At 38.7% G+C, this 21,158-nt stretch overlaps 1 protein-coding gene across 6 annotated transcripts in view; it reads right to left on the bottom strand.

Annotated features, from left to right (window-relative positions):
• The window catches only part of CNOT4 (CCR4-NOT transcription complex subunit 4), a 136,229-nt gene extending 115,556 nt beyond the window's left edge, over positions 1-20,673 (bottom strand). For all 6 annotated transcript variants that reach the window (XM_012806285.2, XM_012806286.2, XM_003791597.2 and 3 more), the window contains exon 1: positions 20,402-20,673. The gene's annotated coding sequence lies outside the window, so the exon portion shown is untranslated. The remainder of the gene's footprint in view (positions 1-20,401) is intronic.
• Between the last annotated feature and the right edge of the window lie 485 nt (positions 20,674-21,158).

Below are 21,158 nucleotides of genomic sequence, written 5' to 3'. Positions count from 1 at the left end.
AAAAAAAAAAAAAACTACTAACGATACTGATAAAAAATGTTATATTCTTTTTTTTTTTTTTTTTGGTACTAAGGATTCTAACTCCAGTGCATATTTTATACTTAACACATTTCAATTCAGACTATCTACATTTCATGTGTTCAGTAGGAGCCACGTGGCCACTGAGTACCATACTAGACTACAGAGGTCTAAGAAACATCTTGAGTTAACAGGAATATGTCTATCTTCAGACCAAGAGATTAAGTGTTATAATATGAAATCAACAGTTAATGTATATGTAACACTACAATAGTGATACGATTGTTAATCCCAATATATGAGTGCTCTCTAAAAAGGAATCAAAGGAAAACTGATTACAGAACATTTGCCTTCAGAGAAAAGAATGTAAAGAGATAAATGAACTGTGAAGTTCTTTTTTGCCAACCAGTCTCCAAGGTTCTTTATATGTAGCCTAACCTCTACAGAAATCATCAGCATTATTAGCTTATGACAAGTACATTCAGAGGGCCCAATAAAAATATCTTTCATATTCCCCACAATTTCACACATGACTTCTTCATCACCTACTTGTATCAATTTCCTTTTTACTATCATGTCCAGTATCATTTTGTTGGGAATGTTACTAACAAAAATAAAACCAACTCACATAGAAATCATGAGAATGTGTTTTGGGTTGTCTGAACAGGACAGGAGCCAAAAGTTCTGAGGAGTATGTTTCCATCTGGGAGTATGGGAAACAAAGCAAATATATAAAGAAGACACTAAATTTGGCAGGAGTTGGGGAAAAGCAAAAGTGTTACTAAAGGAGGTTTGGGTAGTAAGGAAATAACAGACCTCTATTAAGAAAGGGTGGGCTAATACATGGGTCACTACAAAAGTTTTGAGACAGACAGTGTAATGGTCCATTATTTCACTTCCAATAAACACAGCTGACAACCTCCTTTCACCCATGCAAGTTTCTTTCTTTCTTTCTTTTTTTTTTTTAGAGACAGAGTCTCACTTTGTCACCCTCAGTAGGCAATTCTCTTGCCTCAGCCTCCCGAGTAGCTGGGACCACTGGCGCCCACCACAACACCCAGCTATTTTTTGTTGCAGTTTGGCCTGGGTCAGATTTGAACCCACCACCCTCAGGCACCACCCACCCATGCAAGTTTCAACTTGCTTATCTTATCAGTGTTGCCTCATAATCCATTCAAAGCAACTTTCAGGAATAGCAACCAATTCAGATCTTTCCAATTTCTTCAGGAATATAGATACCGTTTTTGTGCATAGGATAGGAAAAGGGACACATTAACAAGGGAAATAAAGGAGGATATAAACCATTCCTACCAACTCCTTCCCCTCCAGTACTAATAGGCATATTCAGTCTACATTAAATATACCTTCAGGGCCAATGTGACTTAGTAAAACAACTAGAACAATCTCTGGATCTTATCAACATATTATAAAGTTTCCAAAATATGGTACAAAATCTCTTGCCATTAGACTCATGTTTTCAAAGGATCTTTCAAACTGCCGCACTGAAAGTACAGAGGCCAAGAATAAACCAGGAAAACCCATTAGAAGGCTGCTACAATAACCAAGCACAAAATGACAGTGGCTGTGAAGACAGTAAAAAATGGCTGAATTCTGGACATTTTTTGAAAGTAGAACCAATAACTTTCTGATGGAATGAATGTGGGACCTGAGAGCAAGACAGTCAACGATTATTCCAGTTTCTGGCCTGAGCGACTGGAAGCTGCCAACAACGCAGATGAGAAAGGCTCTATGTGCAAAGAATGAAAGGGCAAGTTTGTGTAAGAAAACAGAATTCCATTTTAGACATTTTGAGTTTGAGAGGCTTAACAGTCACTCAAGTGGAGATACTAGACAGAGTTCAAAAGAGAGATCTGGGCTAGAGGAATAAATCTGAGAAAAGGAATGCAAAGCTGGGCGGCGCCTGTGGCTTAGTGAATAGGGCACCGGCCCTATATATCGAGGGTGGTGGGTTCAAACCCTGCCAAACAGCAATAAAAAAATATCTGGGCATTGTAGTGGGCACCTGTAATCCCAGCTACTTGGGAGGCTGAGGCAAGAGAATTGCCTAAGCCCAAGAGCTGGAGGTTGCTGTGAGCTGTGACACCACTGCACTCTACACAGAGGGCGACAAAGTGAGACTCTGTCTCTAAAAAAAAAAAGAAAAGAAAAAGAAAAGGAATGCAAAGCCATCAAAACTGGCAGAGATCACCAAAAGAGGGAGCATAGATAGTGGAAATAACCAAAGACTGAGTCTTGAGATATTCCAATGTTCAGAGGCAAAAAGAGGAATCTATTAAGATAGACTAAAGAGGAGCAGCCAGTGAGTTTTGTGGAAAACCAAGGTAATGTGCTATCCTCAAGGGCAAGTTAAACAAGTATATCAAAGATAAGAAGAAAATTACTTTGTCAATCACTCAAGCCCAAAAGTCTGAGTGAGGTTGCTGTGAGCTATGATGCTATGGCACTCTACCAGGTATGACAAAGTGAGACTTTGTCTCAAAAAAAGAAAAAAGGGCTCTGCGCCTATGGCTCAAGTGGCTAAGGAGCCAGCCACAGACACCCAAGGTGGTGGGTTCGAATTCAGCCCAGGCCTGCCAAACAACGATGACTGCCACCAAAACAATAGCTAGGCATTGTGGTGGGCGCCTATGGCCCCAGCTACTTGGGAGGCTGAGGCAGGAGACTCGCTTGAGCCCAGGAGTGGGAGGTTGCTGTGAGCTGTGATGCCACAGCACTCTACCAAGGGGAACAGCTTGAGGCTCTGTCTCAAAAAAAGAAAGAAAAAAAGACTTTGTCAAATGTAGATTAATTATGCAAAATAAAGACATAGAACAACTAGATTTAACAATGTCATTGTTACATGATATTTTGAGGGGCAAAACCTGACAGGAATAAACTTTGAGAGAGCACATGAGAGGAAATTAGAACAAATGCATTTAGACAAAGCTTTAAGGGGTTCCACAGTAAAGGAAATAGAGAAGAGCAACAAAAAGCAATCAAGGGAAGATGCTTTCGTGCTGAAAAAAATAACAGCATGTTTGTATGTTTGATGATAGAAGGATCCAGAAAAGAAGTGATGTACTGAGAGAAAGGACAATGGCTAGGACAATGTCCAGAGTAAATAAAAAGAAATGAGGTCTAATCCATTAAGCAGAGGAACTGGAATTAGACAGAAACACAGGCAACTCATCTACAGCCACACAAAGGCGGCAAGGTCTATGAGTACAGATGCAGTCTGTATATAGATATGGCAGGAGTCTGTAAGCACTCTTATGACTGCCTTTGTTTTACAGTGAAGTGGAAAGCAGGTCCATCAACTGACAGTGAATCTGAAGAGGGTTGGAAGTGTGAAGAGAAAGGCAAGGGCATAAACTGAGTTGTCTAGCAGAGGGGAGACTTAATAAACTAAGGAAACAGAATATGACTGCTGGTTAATATTAAAGGTCACCTGAGGTTTCCTACCTTGAATTTAAAGTGAGAGTAATCATAGTTGTATTTTTCTTCAGTCACTTTCAGCTATCCAAGAGCAGACATGAAGTACTCAGAGTTGATTTAACTGAGATTTTGCCAAGTAAGTATGAAGAAGCAAGAAAGGAGAGAGGGAACTAAGGGCATGTGAAAGAGAATTAATATATTAATCACAGAATTATACTAGGCAAAGAGGGAAGAAAAGAAATCAAGGAGGCAAAAGAGAATGAAAAGGGCTAGAATCAGGGACTGGGGGTCTCAATGACAGTAAAGAATTGCTAAGCTGGTGTACCAGGTAGAAAGACATTGGTCAGAAATGGGGATGCAGTAAATAAGGTTCAAGTTACTAGTGGTAATAAGGTATAAAATACGACTATGGAGTGGCTGAAATAGGTTGGACAGCAAGATTATTAGAGAAGAGGACTTTCAGAACTTAAAAGATCATATTATTAGAGGCAACAGTACCATTCAAATGGTACATACTGAAATTACAAAGAATTAAAAGGCATAGTGTTAGCAAGATTGACAGTGACTTAAGAGCTAAACAAGTCAAGAAAAGAGAAGGAGTAGCCCAGGGTGCAGTAGATGCCAGCAAACAAGAGGGTCTATAAACAATAGAACCTGTTAATAGACAATTTTTTAGAGAGAAGAGAATGGTAAAAATATGCCCCTTGTCCAGGCTCAAGGGACCCAGGATCCTCTTGACTCCTCTTCAATAAAAGAAGTCAGAGTAGGGCGCCGACCCCATATACCAAGGGTGGTGGGTTTGAACCCAGCCCTAGCCAAACTGTAAAAGCAACAAGAAAAAACAACAGCCGGGTGTTATGGAGGGCACCCGTGGTCCCAGCTAACTCGGGAGGCTGAGGCAAGAGAATCGCCTAAGCCCAAGAGCTGGAGATTGCTGTGAGCTGTGACTCCACAGTACTCTACCAAGGGCAACAAAGTGAGACTCTGTCTCAAAAAAAAAAAAAAAAGTCAGAGTAGACGAATGTAGTGGGGTTTTTTGTTTGTTTGTTTGTTTGTTTTCAGAGGCTGTCTTGGTATGTTGCCCAAACTGGCCTCCAACTCCTGGGCTCAACGGATCCTCCTGTCTCAGCTTATCAAGTACCTGGGACAACACGAGTGTGCCAGGGAACCCACCCAGGAAATGTAGCTCTACATCTAAGTGCATAGGACTCCTTGCTGATCCTTGACAGCATACTGCATATCAGAAAAAAATAAAAAATTTAATTGCCAACATATAAGAGAGCTACAGGTGAAACAGTGACCTCAGAATAATACAAAGTAGAGGAAATATTCAGAAAAAAGAAAAAAGGAGGATTCAGGAAATTTTGCTGGTGATAAGACTGAATTCCACTAGGTTGCACAATGGTAAGATTTTAAGAATTGGAGAGGACTGAAGAGACAGAAAATGCAATAGAACTTGGGGGGGGATTAAAATACGAGACATGAGTGTCACCTGGGAGGACTGGTAGTTACTGATATAAAAAGGGATAAAGGGTACTAACTGATATAAAAGGGATAACTGTCAAGACTACCAATGTTGGAGGGAGGAATGTGCTACAGACCCCAGGTTATGAACAAGATAAGTTCTGTAGGTTTGTTCTTAAATGAAATTTGTATGTAAGTTGGAGTAGACATTTACCTTATTACCTTAATGGCCTCCATTTATAAGTGCCAATCTTACATCAGGCAAATGTAACTTGGGGATTTACTGTAATAACCTCCATTCGTAAGAATGAGTTGTACTTAAGTCAGATGTTTGCAACCTGGGACTGCCTATATTTGAAGACAACAGTTTGGGAAAGCGCGTTCTTGGTCTCTGTGCAAAAGGCTTCCCCCTGAACTTTGAAAACGGCTTACAAATAAATGATAATGTACCTTTAAGGTTGTTGCAGGACAGTAAGAACATAAAGAGGTTAGAAAACTACCCAGCATCTAATAAGCGATGAATTATAAAGCTTTTCTTACTAATCAAATGTAAAATAATTATGATAGTTAAGAAAACTCATCTTACACTGTACCCCATGAATAGTATTAATGTACACTGCTATGATTTAATAAAAAAAAAAAAGAAAGAAAGAAAATTCATCTTATACTTTCCTTTCCTCAGTTAAATGGGTTTCCCAAATGATTTCCAGGAAAAGTTATACCAAAATGAACTCAGAAACTTCATCCAAGAAAAAGGAAGAAGTCTCTAAGAAGGTAAACTTCTGTGACATCCACCAATCTCAAAATACCAACTCTTCCCTAAAATAAAGTATTATCACAATTGGCTCGGTGCCTGTAGCCCCAAGCAGCTAGGGTGCCAGCCACATTGGAGCTGGCAGGTTCGAATCCAGCCCCGACCCACCAAACAACAATGGCAACTGCAATAAAAAATAGCAGGACGTTGTGGCAGGCACCTGTAGTCCTACTTAGAAAGCTGAGGCAAGAGAATCGCTTCAGCCCGAGTTTGAGGTTGCTGTGAGCTATGACACCACAGCACTCTACCCAGGGTGACAGCTTGAGGTGCTGTCTCAAAATAAATAAATGAATAAATAAATAAAATGAAAAAGTATCATCACAATCAACTGAACTTGTTTCCCCATCCATCCCACTTCAAAGATACACTGTATTGTAGATTAATATTGATTATACCGATTAACACAGATTATTCACCCAACAAGCACATATTGAGCACCTATTAGGTGCCAAATATTTATTCAGGGACCAAATCAAACATTCCTGCCCTACTGGAGAGGGATCAATAACAAATAGTACACATGTGAGTTATATGATACATGTATGTTTTAGAAAAATAGTCCCCAAACTTTTTGGCATCAGCAACTGTTTCCATAGAAGACAATTTTTCCATGGACTAGGGGTTGGGGGTAGGGGTGAGGTTGGTTTCAGGACAATTCAAGACCATTACAGCTCTACTTCAGATCATCAGGCATTAGATTCTCCAAAGAACATGCAACCTACATCCTTAGCATGCGCAGTTTATAGCAGAGCTTGGGCTCCTACAAGAATCTAATGTCCCCACTTATCTGACAGAAGGCAGAGCTCACATGGTACTCAGGCAGTGATTCAAGTAGGTGCAAATACAGATGAAGCTTTGCTCTCTCACTACATGAGGAAGTGAGTAGCCTGCTCCTAACAGGCTGTAGACCAATACCGTCTGCCACTCAGGGATTAGAGACTGCAGTGTTAGAAGATGAGTGTTATAGAAAAAAGTAAAATAGTGCAAATATGGTAAAAAAGGGCCTGAAATCCAAGTGTAAATAGGGCAGGACTTACTAAAAAGGTGATTATTTGAACAAAGGTCTGAAGAACTTGAGGTAGTTATTCGGACACTTGGAAAAGTGTTCTCCATGCAGAAGGAACAGTCCAGAGAAAAGACCCTAAGGCCTTTCTAATTAGTTCTTGTCACTATTAACAATAATTGTATTAATTTTTTTCTCTTTCTTATCTTTGAGCCTCCAATCCTCCTCTACGTCACTTCAGCAGTGGATGATAATAATGGCTAATATTTATCATTAACCACATACCAAGCATTGTTCCAAGAGTATCTAAAAGACTAAGTAACTTAATCCTGACAATGAAGCTATGAAATAAAGTCTTCCTTTTGCCTCCACTTCACAAGGGAAAAAACTGAGGCACAAAAGACAAAGCCAATTATCCCAAGATCACATAATTAACAAGTGGCAGAGTCTTGAAGCAGCATGTGTAAACACCTTCTCTCGCATGAAATTTCAGACTATTCAGCACAAACTGCCTCAAGTTTTCTCATCTTTTAATAAACAGAATCTCTCACAGTACACATACAATAACTATGAATGCTACTATTACAATGTTTTGTCATTTTTATAGTGATTGTCTTGGCTGAATAGCCTTTATTACAGTCTTTTGCTTACCACCTTCTTTAACTTCTCCCAATCTGATTTACAATCCTATTCCCAGGCTTTGAAATTGCTGGGACATAGTCAGTTATTATCACACCGCTAAGCCGAAGAATTCTCTCTACTCTCACTTTCCTTCAATGTTGTATTGGACTATGTCGATCTCTTTCCTTTTTCTTGAAACTTCCTTGGCTACCTACACTATACTGGATCTTCCTATTCTCTCTGATATCTCTCCCAGACAATCTTTTCCTTTGTTTTCCAAGACTTGGACTTTTCTTTTTCTTTTTTTGAGACAGACCCTCAAGCTGTCCCCCTGGGTAGAGTGCCATGGCATCATAGCTCACAGCAACCTCCAACTCCTGGGCCCAAGCGAGTCTCCTGCCTTAGCCTCCCAAGTAGCTGGGACCATAGGCACCCACCACAATGTCGGGCTATTTTTTGGTTGCAGCCATCATTGTTGTTTGGTGGGCCCGGGCTGGATTTGAACCTGCCATCTTAGGTGTATGTGGCTGACGCCTTAGCCACTTGAGCCACAGGTGCCTTTGCCACTTGAGCCACAGGTGCCGAGTCAGACTTTAACTTTTCCATCTTACTTCTATCTCTCAAATTGTTCCTCTTCCACTTCGATCCCTAAAAGGTAGAGAGGCCACCAAAGTTTGAGTCCACTGTGCTTCTTTATGTTATCTCACAGCCTCCATTAAGCCAAGAATTAGTTAAGTCTGGCTCCATACTATACTGCAAGATGATTTTAAAGCTGAAACTGAAAACTATAGGCTAATGAAAAGTATGTTCAACTATAAAAAGTTATTTAAGTTATTTAAGTTCTTTACTCCAAATAATGAAGAGCAATATTTCCTTTAATATGTTTCTTAAAGTATAGAATTTAATAGTATATAAGAAAAAGCACAATCTATAAACATGAATACGCTGTAAATTATTTAGTTTCCCAAAGCTGCTAAACATATTTGCTAGACATGACAAAAGAATGTATGGTGACTAGAACTAATGTTCTTTTGTTAGCATGACTACATTAAAGTATTTTACTGTCCCCCTTGCTTTCATCAAGATTAAAACAGAGTTGGATACAATCTTTAATGTATCTACCTTAAAGAAAAACTACCAGCTTTACCTTTTGGAAACAAAATTCACATCTAGGACTAAGTCCAGTATGACAGAAAAGATCTTAGTAGAAGCAAAAAATTTCCCAAAACTACAACTAAGCATTTAACTTACATAGAGGTACTCTTCAAGCTATCACCAATTCTATGGCTAAAGGACCTTTTAAAAGGACAACTTAAAAATTTATGAAGTTACCTAACATTACATAAAATTAAAATTAAAGACAGAACTTTACTTTGGTTATCTTTTACATTATTCTACTAACAATAGAGAAACTTCATCTTACCATCATCAACTATGTATTGTATTAAAGGATTTGAGACAGTAATTCATGCATAATTCTATTTAATAGTTTTCAACCAAGCAAATTCCTTGAAACTAGTATGTTTCCTTCATTATAAGGAAAAGGATGTAACAATAGAATGTTCTAAAACCAGAAGGCCAAATGTGTGTCTATTTATGGGATTAATAAATAAAGAGCAGACATCTGATTTAAGAACCACCTCCCTAAAAAAACTGAAGGCAGAGGTTCTTTTATAAAACAATCCTACACAGAAGCAGATGTGGAATACCACACTATCATTTTCATCTCCTTCCAGTTTCTCCTTCCCTTCCAGCAAAGACATGCATGTGTCATGTTTTGAGATGGAGAGATTAAAATGCACAAATCTGGATAGGGACAACAGTTTGATTTGGAAAAGGCAAAAGAGTGTATATAGCCTTTCCAACTAGTAGTGACAGCCTAATTTAGAAAACAAAGTATGAAGCATATAGATGCAGCAAAGGAACAATGTCATCAATGCCTTACTAGCTACAATTAGAATGTGAAGTCTTCTCACTTTGTTTCCTGCTTCTCCTCCCTGTTGTGAATATATAATGCACCTACCCTCCAGGCTAGCCAAGGCACTGGAAAGCCCCTCACACAACACCAACTTCTTCCCAAGCGCTGTATGAATAAAAAAGACATAAACTATAAATAATCTGAGAATAATTCAAATTAGTTTCTTATTCTCAAACTTTGTAGAGGATTTTTTGAAACAGGAAGCCATTTTCTCCTCCCTCTCACTCACTACAAGCCACTGGGACACTCATAACTGATTCCATATTTATAAGACAGTAAACACAAACTTCTTAGGGAAAAGACTGGATTAGCAGCTACCACTGAGGATATTCTCTAATACTAAGGTTCTCCTATACTCTGTATTTAATATATACTTCCCTTCTACACACATCAGGGCAAAGAAAAAGATAATGTAATCCTCAAGATTCTCCTGCACAAAGATTTCAACTCACATCTCAAATCCAAAGTTAACACATTAAAGCCCCTGTTAAAGCAAACTCCCAAAGAGAAGGCAATAACTTTCCATTCTAGTGGTCATATCTGATAGCACACACCATTAGCTAAATAAAGTAGTTAAAAGTATGTCAAAAATAGGGTGGCGCCTGTGGCTCAGAGAGTAGGGCACTGGCGCCATACACCGAGGGTGGCAGGTTCAAACTCAGCCCTGGCCAAACTGCAACAAAAAAATAGCCAAGTGTTGTGCTGGGTGCCTGTAGTCCTAGCTACTTGGGAGGCTAAGGCAAGAGAATTGCCTAAGCCCAAGAGCTTAGGGAGGTTGCTGTGAGCTGTGACGCCATGCACTCTACTAGGGGGGACAAAGTGAGACTCTGTCTCTAAAAAAAATAAAATATATATATATGTCAAAAATAGTTTTGTGACATTACAAGAATTAGGAGGTCTAAGGATGGAGGAGAACACTAGATTATTTCCCAATAATGTACTATAATGCATTGCCATCTTTATCATTAATATATTCCCAGTACCAAAAAAGCCCATGACATTATTTCCATTTACAGTAACAGGGGGGAAAAAAGATTGGTAAAATTCGGATGAGTTTATCTTCTAAATTGTAAGCATAAAAAAATGTTTAAAAAATAATAAAAATAAATTGTAAGCACCCTGAGCTTGAGATGTTTTCAGACTCAACTCTTAGAATCTTTGTGATCCTCATGCTAAATACAGCAGAGAAGAAATATCTGAGATGATGAAGAGAGCAGGAGTTAAGTGACAATAGAGCAGTATTCACCTATCATGTACAAAGCCAGAAGCAAGAAACCAACTTTCTTTCTCAGCTTTAAAATAAAATGATGAAATTTTTCTTCATAAAACAAAGAAAGCATGCTACTCAGAAATAGATAATAGATGCAGAAAGTTGGCTTAATGAAGGCTCAATACTTCAAAACAAAGAATAACTTCAAAGGTCCCTGAACTTAAAAAAAAAAAATTCCAACCAAAACAATTATTGCTGATGTTTAACCAGATCTGTCTTAATATTACCTTCGCAAAACAAAGTATATCAAAGTAAATCAAAAAATAAATTTTCATTTCACAATATCCCTACAATCATTCTTCTTTAGCCTGCTGACATAACCTTCTCCGTCCTTCAGGGAGCTTGGGGCTGGCAATATTTAATGTCCCACTTCACCAGGATTCTCCGCCATTCTTTCTGCTCTAATAGGGTCATTATTAAACCTTAAAGATAGCCTATGATATTTGCTGGCTCTAACTATTCAAATAAAAGAAGTTTCCAAATACCCCGTCTAAACTAATACGTACATAGAAAACAGACAAGAAATAAATTTCTCTTTTACTAATGAAATATGTTCCATCTTGCTAACACATAATAATGTTTCCTTATTTTTCCAACCTTTTTCTCAAGTGAATAAATTTCTAAAATCATTCAAAAACACTGGTAGGTCTTTTTACATCACGTACCACTTCCATTCCCAAAGTTTGGCATGAATAATAAACTGCAGTTTACTATTAAAGATAAATAAACCACACCTCCTCAGTTTACTACTGTCTAAAACCTTGGTGTCATTTTAGGGCAAAAGGTACTGAAGAGAAGATGGAATCAATTAGCTGCAAATCCTGTCAAATTTCAACCTTACTATCTCTCAGAATAGTCCCTTGTATCAATGGCTTGTTCTCTAATTTTGCAAAAACTCAACAGTTAGGGGCGACGCCTATGGTTCAGCGAGTAGGGCACCAGCTCCATATACCAAGGGTGGTGGGTTCAAACCCGGCCCCAGCCAAACTGCAACCAAAAAATAGCTGGGCGTTGTGGCGGGCACCTGTAGTCCCAACTACTCAGGAGGCTGAGGCAAGAGAATCACCTAAGCCCAGGACTTGGAGGTTTCTGTGAACTGTTGACGCCAGGCACTCTACCGAGGGCAATAAAGTGAGACTCTGTCTCTGAAAAAAAAAAATAAAAAAAAACAAAAAAAATCTCAACAGTTAGTTCCAAATATGCTACATACTACTGAAAGGGCAATCTCTACGAAATAAAAAAAAAAAAAAGTACTTTGCATCATGTATTTCCTGCCCTCTACCAATCTCTAAAGTCTCTTTAGTCTTTACAGATTAAATTCAATGACAATGAATACTTTCCATACTCTAGCTCTCCCCTACTTACATAAATTTATCTGTTACCATTCTGAGAAATTAATGCTTTATTTCTACTGAGAGTGGATTCCTTAAATCCATCTCACATCATGGTAGTCTCTACCATCAAGTGTTTGTTCATATTTTACTATGGACTGACTGCCTCCTCCAAAAATCATACAGAAATTTAATTGTCATTGTGATAGTATTCAGAGGTGAGACCATTAAGAGGTGGTTAGGCCATGACAGCTCTTCATGCCATAATAATGCCATAATTGTGGCCCCCTCTGCTCTTGTTCTCTTGCCCTCTCTTGCTCTTCTGCTGTTCACTATGACACAGCATGAAAGCCCTCACCCAATGCTGGCACCATGTCCATGGACTTCCCAGCCTCCAGAACTGAGACATAAATGTCTGTTCATTACAAATTATCCAGTCTGTAGTATTCTTGTTACATAGCAGCATAAAATGGATGAAAATATGCATCCATTCCCTACATAGACTGTATGGGATGTTCTTATGGAAATGCTCTGCCTGTTAAAATAGTACCTATTCTTTATTTAAGTCCCACTGTCTCCACAAAGCCTCACTCCTAGAATTTTAGTCTGAAGATATCCTCACACTAAAATTCTGGACCCAAACTATACATGGTACACATTATTTGTATACTGCTGTACACTGTACACATTATTTGTATACATACTACATTTTATATATTTATGTAAGAATATATAATTTCATAATAATGTAAGATACAAATTATGAAAGTGTTCCTGACAAGATAATAAACTCTACAAAGAGACTGTACATTTTCCAAAATATGAGTCTATAATAAGCACTCAAAGATTTGAAAAGCTGACTGAATAATCCTGATTTAATAAAAGTAGTTTATTATTCCAAAAGAGTCTAGTACAGTGATTTTCAACCAGTGTACTGATCATTAATCAAATTATTTTCAAAAGAAGTTAAAAGCACAGTAAGTATATTCTTTTTTTTTCAGAGACAAAGTCTCACTTTATCACCCTTGGTAGAGTACCACGGCGTCACAGCTCACAACAACCTCCAACTCCTGGGTTTAGGCGATTATCATGTCTCAGCCTCCCAAGTAGCTGGGACTACAAGCACCTGCCACAATGCCCGGCTATTTTTTGTTACAGTTTGGCCAGAGCTGGGTTCAAATCCACCACCCTCGGTATTTGACACCATCGCCCTACCCACTGAGCCACAGGCATGCCCTTTTTTCTTTTCTTTTTTTTTTTTGAGACAGAGTCCTACGCACTCTGGGATTGAGTGCTGTAGCATAATCACAGTTCGCAGCAACTCAAATTCTTAGGCTTAATGATCTTGCCTCAGCCACCTGAGTAGCTGGGACCACAGATGCCCTCCACAACACTCTACTAGTTTTTTTTTATTTTTAGTACAAACAGGGTCTTTCACTCTTGCTCAGGCTGGTCTCTAACTCCTAACTCAAGCAATTCAGCCGCCTCAGCCTCCCAGACTGCTAGGATTACAAGCATAAGGCACAGCATCTGGCCTTTTACTCTTTTTCTTTTTTTGGCCGTTTTTTGGCCAGAGTCAGGTTTGAACCCACCACCTCCGGTATATGGGGCCAACGCCCTACTCCTTGAGCCAAAGGTGCCGCCCTCTTTTTGTTGTTGTTGTTTTGATCAACATAATTTAAGTGTGCTATGGAAGTTTGACTATAGCGTTCAAGTGTGCCATGAAGATAAAAAAAGGTTGAAAAACACTGGTCTAGGGCAAATGGTGACTAGAATTAGCTTCAAAATAATGCAGAGCAAAGAGTAAGGGGAAGTGGGGTAAAGCAAGTGAGGGTGGACGTGAAAGCAAATTAGCTGTGAGTTGACAATCTTTGAAGCTGAGTGACAGCTACTTTCGTACTTGTTCGAATTTTTCACAAAAAGTGTCTTTTTTAAAAAGTACTGATAGGGTGGTGCCTGTGGCTCAAAGGAGTAGAGTGCCGGCCCCCTATACCAGAGGTGGCGGGTTCAAACCCAGCCCCGGCCAAAAACTGCAAAAAAAAAGTGAAAAGAAAATAATAAAATAATTTTAAAAAATAAGAAAATAATATAAAAACTTTTTAAAAATACTGATAATGTCTTCACTTTATTTTAAATCACAAAACCAAAATATGTTGTAACACTTTCTTTACCCAACAAATACCTAAGTCCCCACTGAGGGAAAAAGATTTCTGGAAGATTTAACAGGAAACTCGCAGCATCCTAATCCTCATCCAAGAATTAATTAATAAAAGTAGAAGAAAAATAAAATCAAAATGAAGGCAATCTCCATTAAAAAGAAATTAATCTTACCACCAAAAGCATTACTGTTTATATTACAAATTTTCACTCAATTACAGCATTCACAAGAGGAGCCAACCAAATTATCAATGAAAATAACATCAGGAAAAATCATAGGCAAATGTTGGAGGAAGAAATAAGGGGGTAAAAGGGAGAAAAAGTTGTTACAACCAATAGTAATCCAAATCACCCAATGTTATTTCAAGAAATACACAATCTAAATATATCTGATGCCAGAACAGAAAAGGAATAGTTCTTAAATAAGAAGAAGAATCAGCACTTCTATTTTATTCCAAGCACTGAAGAACATACTTAAAAAATTTCAGACATTATGGGCAGCACCTGTGGCTCAATGGGTAGGATGCTGGCCCCATATACTGAGGGTGGTGGGTTCGAACCCAGCCCCAGTCAAACTACAACACAAAATAGCTGGACGTTGTGGCAGGCACCTGTAGTCCCAGCTAACTGGGGAGACTGAGGCAAGAGAATCGCCTAAGCCCAGGAGTTGGAGGTTGCTATAAGCTGAGAGGCCATGGTACTCTACTGAGGGTGATAAAGTGAGACTCTGTCTCTAAAAAAAAAACTTCAGCTATTTGGCTTAATAACAATGTATCTGTTTGTTGCTATTAAGGAATGCTCCACCCCTCTGAATTGCTTTTCAAAATTCAATCACTATTTTGCCTACATCGTTCATTAATTCCTTCCAAAAACAGTAATATAACATTCTATTATTTTTTAGTGAAAGCATTTTATCCTTCTAATTACACTGCTTTTTTGCCTTTGACATTTTTACCAAACTGGTTTTAGGCATATACATAAGCCAATTTGGATTATTTTGATTGCCAACTTTATTCTATAATTGTTTTAAATACCCAAAAGTGGAGATTTAGTAATCATAACTAAAAATACTGTTTTTGAACTTATATGGGATATAAATACTTATAAAAATAACAAGGCTTATACCATAATAGCAATACATCATCTGCCCATCACCCAATGCAATTAAAGTTTAAAACAGGACAGCTCTCCTATACATTAGAGTTTAATAATAAAAGCCATCCTCCCAAATAAACTCCTTAGAAAAAAGACAGCATGTAATTTCTCTCTTCTGATAAAAGAAAACATGCTACTAAAATCTAGGAGACCAAAATAGTGCTGAATTTTTTTATAAATAATTTTATGACTAAAAAAATTATATTATCTACCTAGAAGAAAAAAATGATTTTATCATAAAGACACTGCCCTAGATTGTTTATCATAGCTCAATTTACAATAACCAAGATGTGGAAATAACTCAAGTGCCCATCAACCCATGAATGGATTAATAAATTGTGGTATATGTATACCATGGAATACTATTTAGCCATAAAAAAGATGGAGACGTCACATCTTTTGTATTAACCTGGACAGAATTGGAAAACATTTTCTTTAATGAAGAATCACAATCACGGAAAATCAAATATCCAATGTACTGGATACTAACATGAAGCCAGCAGATGAATTAATATGCCCTTAAGAGAAAAACTCAATTCAAGCTAGGGGTTAGGAGGAAGAAGGGGAGGAGACGAGGGAGAGATATTGGTGTGCTCCCACCTAATAGGCACAATGTAAGGATATAGGGCCTACCCCATGGGTGAGGGATACAACTACAACAGGGACCTTACCTGACAAATGCAAACATTGTAACCTAATCATTTGTGCCTTCACATTAATCTGAAATTTGAAAAAAACATATCACAAAAAAGAAATGTGGGCCAGGCGTGGTGGCTCTCGCCTATAATCCCAGCACTTGGGAAGCTGAGGTGGCTGGAATGTCTGAGCTTACAGGTTCAAGAACAACCTGAGCCAGAGTGACACCTGCTCTAAAAATAGCTAGGCATTGTGGCAGACAGCTGTAGTCCCACCTACTAGGGAGGCTGAGGCAAGAGAAAGGCTTAACCCCAGGAGTTTCATGTTGCTGTGAGCTATGACGCAATAGCACTCTACGGAAGGTGAGATAGTAAAACTCGGTCTCAAAAAAAAATGTGTAACAGAATCCATCAAAATTCAGCAGTTCTCAACCCTTTGGGGGTCTCCTGCCTATCAGATATTTACATTACAATTCAAAACAGTAGCAAAATTACAGTTATGAAGTAGCAACAAAAATAATGTTATGCTTAGGGGTCCTCACAACATGAGGAACTATATTAAAGGGTCGTGGCATTAGGAAGGTTGAGAACCACTGCACTACATTCTACTATATTTGAAAATGCTGACATTCACATCACATAATCTTTTCTGATAAAGAAGTCCAAATAACAAGATTAGAAACAATTTTGAAAAAAGTTCTTTTAAAAAACCATTAAATGAGTGATTAAAAGTTGTATTTATCTTCTTACCTTGCATCACAAAATAACTGAGCCAATTGTGTTATCTTTATAAATTTGTATACTCTCAGCTATTTAGAAAAAGTACCACAATCTTTAAAATATCAGAGATATTGTCATATTTAATTCAAGAAAGGGTATTTGCAGATTTTCCTACTATCTTTGAGGTAACATAAAATTTATAAAATCTCAGAATGCGTTAAACAATACCCAACACATGCTATTCCAGTGGGATGAAAACCATTTACAAGTTCCATTTAGATTAAGAAATCCTTTGAGAAAAGTATGTAGTACATTCTAGTTATACTGTTTCTAGAACAGCAAAAATCTCTATAACCTATTTCCCTACTGTTTCCTTCAGAACCAAGTGAGCTGAGTATAATTCCTTCACAAAAAGTCAAGACAGAGTTATAGTTACTGACAGCTAAACAGATTTTAACAGAGGTTGAACTTTTCACAAATTAAAACTATTTTACTTAAACAGTTTATAAAAATAATAACACTGAGTTTAAATATATTGAATCAAGTATTGTTTATAGTCACATAGACAAAATTATTAAAATGAAGAGTGTAGCTTCATTTTAAAACCAGGAGTAAGAAGAATGATAAAGGCAAAATTTCTAAAACCAATCGTTAAACTGAGAAGATATTTTTTGACTCTCCTAAGGCACATAAAAACGTTAAAAAAAAAAAACCTCCCCTAAAGCTAGGAGTTTATCCTTAAGCAACGCCCTCTTTCTTTTACAAAGTAATAAGTCCCAAGTTATCACTAGTTCTCTCATCTGAACTGAAGTTGAAGGGCATTACAAAACACTTATTTTCCTGTATTTAGTCACTTGATTATAACTGTTACAAACTAATAGAATTAAAGATTTGTCTATACAACATACTGAAAACAAGTGTGATAATTAAGCCACCTTTGATTCATATTTAAAACCTTATAGAAAGAATCTATTATCTGAAGAATTCAACTACTGAACCTAGCAGAAAGTATTCCAAATATCAAAAGAAACCCTGAAAGTATGAAGTTGCAATGTTCATAATGTTATATCCAAAAAGTTAAATAATACAAAAATGTTTATTAATCTCAGTTCCCTTTCTGTTAAAATGTTAAAGACCTTTAGATACCTTCTTTAAACATACTAAAGATCCCAACAAGTACTCATTTTGACATCACAGGGTTGAAACTAAGAATTTGATGACTGTAGGCAAAAAAGTACAGAAGGGAGAAAATTACTTAAGAAATATTCAGTGAGGTGAAATACCTTTCTAAAAGAAAAGCTGTATTAAAAATCATTTACTCCCTTATGCCAGATAAACAGTCCTCTCCTAGAACACACTGCTTACAATTCAGCCAAGTATGACTGCCAAGGGTTTCTAAACCTGTATTAGAATTGTTCAAAGTGGAAAGATTCTCCACCAGCATATTATCAAAAAAAGAGAAAGAAAATTTTTAATTTCCAGTTTAAGATTAATTACATAAACACACTCCCACAGCTAACTAAATTTAATATTTTTTGAAAAACCTCAAGTTGTAACTTAGAACTTGAACTTACATAAATTGCTTCACTCTAATATGAGTAGAGATTTATTTAGTTTCCCTAAACTGGAGCTTAAGTGGCTGAAAGGAAAAAAGAAGTTTTAAAAACTTCTTTTCTAAGCTTTTCTAACCTTAGTTTATATTTGGTAAAACAGACCATTTATCACAATCAAGTGAACACAACACCAAATGTTAAGACTCCTCAAATTTTACAGGTAAAATTTGTAAAAATTACAACAATGTACAAAAGTGACTAAAAAGGAACTGAATGTGTTCTTATTTATACTTACAGTATTATTACTAGTGCAAATAAGAGACAAGACTGCTGCATGAGATTGTTACTATCTTTTTTTTTTTTAGAGACAGAGTCTCACTTTGTCACCCTCAGTAGAGTAAGGTGGCGTCACAGCTCACAGCAACCTCCAGCTCTTCGGCTTAGGCGATTCTCTTGCCTCAGCCTCCCAAGAAGCTGGGACCACAGGCACTGGGTTACTATAACTTTAATAAACATTTTTACACATATCTTAAGTACCCAATGTCTTATTTATGTTTAAATTGAGATGTATATATCTTAACTATGTAATCCTGTTTGCTTTTCTGGTAAATCTTTATCTCACAGTGGTCTGATTAGAGCAAAGGCTCCTTCTTCCCATTCTGCCATTAGTCATTACATTTCAATTTTGCTTTCACCAAAACATGGACATCATAGGTCCCTCTGACTCCTAGATTTCTGCTTTTTATCATAATGACAGTGAGTTCTACCAAATGCATGTAATGTGTACAGCTTTGTCACTCTCTTCCCAGCCCCCTTCTTTTCTATGGAAAAAATATGAGGAATTTATGTTCACCAAAAAAAAAAATAAAAAAAAATCAATTTTTCTTTTGCATACATAACTAATGTATTTTCGAGAGAAAGTAATTTACTCAGATAATTGTCATCCTAAAAATGTCAAAAGAGAGAACTTCCCAAATGCAAAGATAGTAAGTAAATCTGATTATTAACTGGAGAGGAAATTTCCACCCAAACCATAAATAAAATGTCATCAATTAAGCTGAACATCAATATAATTCACTTAGCCAAAAACCAATTCTCAATATAGAATTGATTTTTGTAACTCACATATAATCAAAATATCACTTATATCTGCTTGTGGAGTTCACATATGAATTTTGTGTATCCGGCATACTTAGCTTATTTTGAAAGGCTTAGGCTAATATTTATTGGTATAATCAGAGGCTGTAACACTAAATGTCCTGGGGACAGGCAATCCGAAGAACGCTTAGCAGCATGGTGAAATCGGTTCAAAAGGAAAAGGGGGGGAAAGCCACAACAGAGCGAATAATCCACAAATAGATCACAGAAGGCAAAACGAAAACGTTCCTCTCCTGGGTAGCCTGAATAACGTTTAATAGTATCCTACCTCACTTCATTCACTTCCCAACTTCCTTTACTTTTTTCAAGGGCCAACACAGTGCATCCCTTTTTCTGGAAGTGTATGTTGAGATAATCTGTATAAAAAACGAGGGCAGGAACGGACAATTCTCAAGAAGGCTGAGAAACAGGTGGGTTATGAGGAGCAGCAGCATAATCTAGATATTTAAGGGGCAGCTGTAAGATGACAGATGTGGTTAAAAGACAGACTGCAAATCGGAAGCAGCTCTAGTGTAGCAGATACACTGGGAGCTGACTGCAAGCACCAGAGAGGGGCAAAGACTAACTCCAGACAGGTAGCAGTGGAGCAAAAACAAGCAGCAGGACGAGTGGGCAATGAGCAGTGGGATTAATGAGCAGCAGCAGCAACACGGGTCAGTCAGAGAAGTGATGGCTTTGGTCTTGGGAGACGGGGGCCAGTGGGAAAAGACGTCAGACAGGGGACAGACGGGCTGGGGAAACAAGAAGAACCGAGACCTAGGAATCCTGCCCCTATAAAAATGTAGGGGGAAAAGCTGGAAACAGAAGCCTCCTCGGCTCCCCAATTACAGAAATTCTCCAAGGAGAGTCGGTGCTTGCCGCCGCGCCGCCTTCTGCCCCGCTCCCGTTTCCTGATGGTAACTGCTGTGGCGTAAGGCGGAGAGGGGGAACGAGTAGGAGGAGGAGGAAGGCCGAGGAGGAGGAGGGTGAAGATGAGGCTGGGGGTGGGGAGAAAGGGGGGTGCGGCCTGCACAGTCCCAGCGAAGCCTCCGCTCTCTCGTAGCCGGTCAGCCCCGGGTTTCCCCTAAGCCCAGCCCCGCACAGACTCACCCGCCTGCCCTGCCTCGCTTTTCCCTTAGCCGACTCCACGCGCTGCCGCGTCCTCACAAGAGACCACTGAACGGGTGTCGGGGAAAAACTCTTCAGAACCGAGCCTGATTGCTTCAGCGAGTCCGACCTTTACGGCTGAGAGAGGCACTCTCAGCTTTCGGTGGGTTCCACAGCCAGACGGGCCACCATCTTACATTAGGGTAAGACTCCGCCAGCCTCCCGTGCGCAGGCGCACGCCGATCCGGCTGGGAGGGTCGGGGGAGGGGCGGGAGGAGCGGCGGGCGGCTGAGTGGGAGGTTGCGGCGGCCGCTCCCGCAGCACCCTGGGAGTTGTAGTCCTCCGAGGGTAGCCGCCCAGGGGCAAGCTGGGAGTTGAAGTCCTCCTGCAGACGGCGGATGGGATAGCTAGTCTCACGTGGCTGCTGCACCGCTTCCTTTCTTCGTGTTTTGCTTCCTTCTTTGCCCGCGTGTGCTGTTCCAATGTCATATGGTCGGCAGTTTTGATTAGTGGTTTCGTTTCCTCGTTTCCTCACCATTTGCTGCAATGTGGGATGCCAAAACTACGGGCAAGCTTAATCAATTTGGGGAGGGAGCCAAGAACGTCTCTCCCCTGCCACGCCCACCAGGGATATCTAAGGGGGCGGGGTGGAGGTGCAGGCAGGTTGGGGTGGGAAGAGCGCGGGATTTGATCTTAGAAGAATTTAGTACAGACTTGGCGGAAAAGTGAGCCTTAACTCGTTTTTCTATCTTTGCATTTT

This window comes from Otolemur garnettii, unplaced genomic scaffold, assembly GCF_000181295.1.
Source record: "Otolemur garnettii isolate 467f Iridium unplaced genomic scaffold, OtoGar3 scaffold00049, whole genome shotgun sequence".
NCBI classification, from domain to species: Eukaryota; Metazoa; Chordata; class Mammalia; order Primates; family Galagidae; genus Otolemur; species Otolemur garnettii.
This window is presented reverse-complemented; position numbering and strand designations above follow the sequence as displayed.